We start from the raw sequence: 5702 nt of genomic DNA on the forward strand, positions 1-5702 counted from the left end.
GTCATAGTACTCTGTTGGCCCGACGTCGGTAAACGTTTGAAATTTACAAATTCTAACCAACGTCGGCCCAACTGTTGTCACCAACCTCCACTAACGTTTACCGACGTCGGGCCAACAAAGTACTGTGACGTTGGAACAACGTCTATAATCACATCCTAATATTTACATCCTCTAACCAACGTGAGACTAACGGTTGTAACTAACCTCCATTCCAAACGTTTACCGACGTCTGGCCAACAGCGTTCTGTGACGTTGAGACAAGGTCTGTAATCACATTTAATATTTACAACCTCTGGCCAACGGTGGTAACCAACGTCTATTTTAAACATTTACCGACGTCGGGCCAACAACGTACTGTGACGTTGAGACAACGTCTACAATCACGGTAGTACCCAACCATCTTTTTAGTAGTTTGCCGACGTCGGGCCAGTAACAAATCGTGACGTTGTACCACCGTCCGTAGTCAGACTGAATATTTACGACGGCTTACCAACGTTTGGACGACATCTAAAAATCGACAAATATATTCATACGTTGGGGCAACGTGAAATTCCAATGTTGGTTTGACGTTACCTCTTCGACCAAATTTTGCAACCAAACACCAACCTCGTACCAACGTCAGATAACCGACCCCGACGCTTACCGACGCTTGCCAACGTTTACGAACGTTGGGCACTGTCTAAAACTTTTTTTTCCAGCTTATCTCTGAAAAGATTGTAACCTTTTCGTCTGCAGTTGGCTCAACATGAATTACACAGGAGCCAGAGCTTCCATGGCGGCCTAGGCTCGGACATGACGACTGGCTGTGAACGAGTGCGGACGTCTATGATTGTTAGCCATCGGGGCCATAATGAAAACGCGTTAATTTTGTTTTAACGGCGTTAAATCTTATTTTAACGCGCTAAAACTTATTTTAACGCCCTTAAAATAAGATTCTAACGGCGTTTTTTTACTCTATTTTAACGGCGCTCTTTTGCTCTATTTCAACGGCGTTAAAACTTATTTTAACGCCGTTAAAACTCAATTTTAACGGCGCTTTTTTAAATCATTTTAACGGCGCTTTTTAAAACTTTATAACGACGTTGGGACAACGTCTATAATCACATCCTAATATAATTTTAACGGCGTTTTTTAATCTGTTTAACGGCGTTTTTTTAAATCGAATTAACGCGATTTAACGAAAGTTAACGCAACTCAACACAAGTTAACAATCGAAAACAGGCTTTAGATGAGGAATTAAAGCGCAATTACTCATAGGTTGCCCCATTTTTTATTCCTCACACCCACCCCAAGGCTAAAAAATGAATGCAGAAAATTTGCAAGCGCTGCAACAGCGACTAAAATGGAACCATAAATCATCTGTTTGAAGGAGTTCCGGAAGAGAATACGGCAGAATTAAACTTGAGGGATGAGTGAGACTCTATGCATTTTTATAAAATTTAGGCAAGGATCTTATTAAGTAATAATAGGTCCATGGTTTAGGCATGCCGTACCGTAGAGGCTAGCAGTGAGGCCGAGCATTTCCATAGTCTCGTCGGGCCTAACCACTTTAATAGGCCTACTAAAAATGACAGGCGCGGATTCAGAGCTGATGTCTGAAAGTGGTGGTGGTGGCCCGAAAGGGGGACCGATTGAGACAACACTACCTACTAGTACTAGCCTAGACGCCCTAAAATAACCTCTGAGGTGTTTTAGGCGACCAACGTTTTCTTTTCCTTTTCCTTTCTTTTTTATTTAATTTTTTTTACTTTCCAAAAAGGGTGGGGTGGGGGGTTGGCGCCTGATTGATTCTTAGTAGCAGGCCTGGAACTATTCCATTATTAATAATTAATTTAAAAAAAGAAATGTTAATATTGCTAGTTGCAACCATGATCAGCAGTTGTTGAACTTATGCCAGGCCAATACTGACTGGATAGCTCATTGACAATTCACTAACAAAAGTGAAGTCGGACATTGTGTAGGCCTATGCATCCGTGATACCACCAATATCATCAACCCAACATGTTCCATTTCAACGATTACGTAATCGCAATCACGATATTGTTTGGATAACATCAATGAAGTCGATATCAAAATTGCGTTAACTTTCGTTAAATTGCATTAAATCGATAATTTAAGAAAAGCGCAGTTAAAATTCTAATTTTAACGGCGTTATTATAAAGTTTTGAAAAAGCGCCGTTAAAATGGAGTAAAAAAGCGCCGTTAAAATTGAGTTTTAACGGCGTTAAAATAAGTTTTAACAGCGTTAAAATAAGATTTAACGCCGTTAAAATAAGTTATAACGCCGTTAAAACAAAATTAACGCGTTTTCATTATTGCCCCGATGGCTAACCATAGACGTCGATTGGATCGCTCTCTAGCTTTGTCTCGTGTTGATCTGAATCACACGTTTACGGGATGCATTTCAATTTTCCCGCTGTTGGCAAAGGAAAAAAGGGCACTCCTTAAGCTTAGCTTTCCTGGTCACCTAAAGCATTGGGTTTTTGCTTATCTATTATTTAATCTTCTAAGCCTGTTTCTTTACCTGGACAAAGTATTTTTGCATGTGGATTTTGCTTTTTGTTCGTGGTTTTCTGTGATTTTATTTGAATATCGATGTACGCATATTTTTACATTGGAGGCCCATTTCAACAATTTGTCAGCTCTTTCGATATTTATCAAGAACTGGATAAATTCAGCAATTTTCCTTGGATATTTGGACTTTGAGTCTGTAAATACAGCCAAAAAATCTGTGGAAAAACATTGTTATTTACAATCTTGTATAACCGTACCTGCAAATACAGGTATTTTAATACATTGCTATGCTTCTACTCGCTAATTTACTACATGTACCTCGTTGGGCTCCAGGAATTGTGGAAATAAAGTTATGTATACTTGGAAAACTATTTTAGTTTCATCGCTATTACTTCAAAATATTTTTGACAAGAATTCCAAGACCTGAAGAGACTTGTGTTAAGCAATCCTGGGCCTCAAACCAATGTTGTTGACAGGTCTAGTAACAGCAATGCTAGTAGTAACAATAATACTAGTAGTCGAAGGAGTCTTAATGCGATAACTCCATCTCTGCTGTATTTCAACGCCAGGAGTGTAGTTAATAAACTCACCTCTTTACAATATATTATCACGGTTGATAATCCAATGATTATGGAAATAACTGAAACAAGATTGGATGGTAACATATATTCCACTGAGTTGTTTCCTGATAATTATTTGGTTTTTCGGCAAGATAGAAATCGGAAGGGCGGTGGTATTTTGATAGCCATTCGCAAAGAACTTAGACCGGTCTCTGCTCCTCAATATCAACTTGATGGACTTGAATGTGTTTGGACTATTATTTACTTTAACAATCGTAAGATTCTCTTAGGGTGTTTCTATCGTCCTCCTAGTGCTAAAGTTTCTTATCTTGATGTTTTTAAAAAGTGTATGGAGCGTGTGTCTGATGACTCCCATCATTACTCTTCAATCTGTCTGACAGGAGACTTTAATATTAATTTTAATGACTCCTCTCCGACAATTAATTACTTAATTAATAAGTAGATTGGAAACTGCTGTTGATGTCTTAAATTACTCCAATGGTTAACTTTGTCACCAGAAGATCTAACAATTTCTCTTATCTGGGAACAACAATTGACCATCTGTATATAAATAATCCTAATCTAATCAATAATATCTCCTCACACACAGGTATTGATGGCAGTGACCACGATAGAATTATCACTACATTAAATTGTCGATGCCCTAATTTGGCTTGTCCCTCTGGATTTTCCCCCCAGTATTCAAAAGTCAATATTCCAGAATGTATTCAAAAATTTATTGGGATAATTGTTTTATTGAGGGCGATGTTAATGGCAGTTGGATTCGTTTTAAAGAGCGTTTCCTTGAATCTATATATAAGGTTGTTGGGTTCCATATAAGTTATGTCATATAAAAGATCTTGAAAGTATACAACGTAGAATGACTAAATCATGCTTTGCTCACAACATCCCCTCAACGTCTTGTTAATCTTGGAATCGCGCCCCTTCAACAACGTATTTATTTTCTTTGTATCTGTTTCATTGCAAAATGTCTGTATCGAAAATATTCTATAAACATATCTAATAATATTGAAATCAATTATCGTCATTTAGATCACTTGAAGTTTACTCATCAGTATAGTCGCACTGATGCTTATAAATTTAGTGTGTTTAATTTATTTCCGAGGATATGGGATGCTGTGCCTTCACATATTAGCGACAGTTTGTCGATTGGCCATTCTCAATTTCTTCGTGCTTTAAAGGATCACTTCAAAAAATAAAATTTGTTGTGTAAGGGTTCTGATGGCGGACAATCTTGACTTTCTTGATTTTTAATAATTTTAAATCTCTTTTTTCTGCGCTACTGCCGTCGTTGATACTTATTTTGCTGTCGCTGTTTGCTGGTATCATTTATTGTTATTGTCATGGATTTTTCTGGGAATATCCAAGTGTTTTTTTCTAGTGGCTAAATGAGAGTAACAGTTTATTGTTTCTTGCATGCTGCTCTGTTCTGCGCTGCGCTGTGCCTTGCCATTTTTAATTCCTTTTACTTCCTGAGATCAGATTTATTTATATATTTTATGTGTCCTTAAATCAGTGGAGAAACTTTATACAGCAATTTAGTTTGCTTTTTGTTTATCCTATCTCTGATTTTTGGTATTGTTATTTATGTATGTTTAGTTTTCTGTTTGACGAAATAAATGAAATGAAAATTAAATGAAATGACACGTTGTTGTTTGTTGTTATTTCGCGACGTCATCAACGAGTACAATACATTCATTATCCACCATCAACTAAACTGTCTTAAAGGAAAAAAAGTGGTTCGTGTAGGAAAATGGTGGATAATGAATAGCAAAACCTGGTGGTTGTGTGTTCGATTCCCACACGAACCATTTTTTCCCATTTTTCTTTTTTAAGGCAGTTTAGTTTGATGGTGGATAATGAATATCAAAACCTGGTGGTTGTGTGTTCGATTCCCACACGAACCATTTTCTTTTTTTTTTAAGGCAGTTTACTTGATGGTGGATAATGAATAGCAAACCTGGTGGCTGTGTGTTTGATTCCCACTAACATTTTTTTAATTTTTTTATTTTTTATTTATTTTTTTTTTAAGGCAGTTTAGTTTATGGTGGATAATGAATAGCAAAACCTGGTGGTTGTGTGTTCGATTCCCACACGAACCATTTTCTTTCTTTGTTTTTTTTTTTTAAGGCAGTTTAGTTGATGGTGGATAATGAATAGCAAAACTTGGTAGTTGTGTGTTCGATTCCCACACGAACCATTTTCTTTTTTTAAGGCAGTTTAGTTGATGTGGATAATGAATAGCAAACCTGGTGGTGGCCCATACAAAAATTTTCTATAGAATTCTATAAAGAAAATTCTATAGATTTTCTATATAGTATTCTATAGAGTATCTATAGAAAATTTTATATAAGTTCTATAGAATATTTCAAACAAATTCTATAGAAAATATATAAAAACATTCTATACAATCTCTAAAAAATTTCTATACAATTTCTAAAGGATTTCTATAAAATTTCTAAAGGATTTCTATACAATTTCTAAAGAAAAGTGGCTTAATTCTCTATAAGAATCTATAGAAATTAACAGCATTTCTATAGAAAATAACAAGTGTTTCTATAGAGAGTAACGCTGTTATAATTTCTTTTCTATAGAAAACTATTATTT

This window comes from Anneissia japonica, unplaced genomic scaffold (assembly GCF_011630105.1).
Source record: "Anneissia japonica isolate Jap-2015-1 unplaced genomic scaffold, ASM1163010v1 scaffold581_len1011336_cov187, whole genome shotgun sequence".
In the NCBI taxonomy this organism is placed as follows: domain Eukaryota; kingdom Metazoa; phylum Echinodermata; class Crinoidea; order Comatulida; family Comatulidae; genus Anneissia; species Anneissia japonica.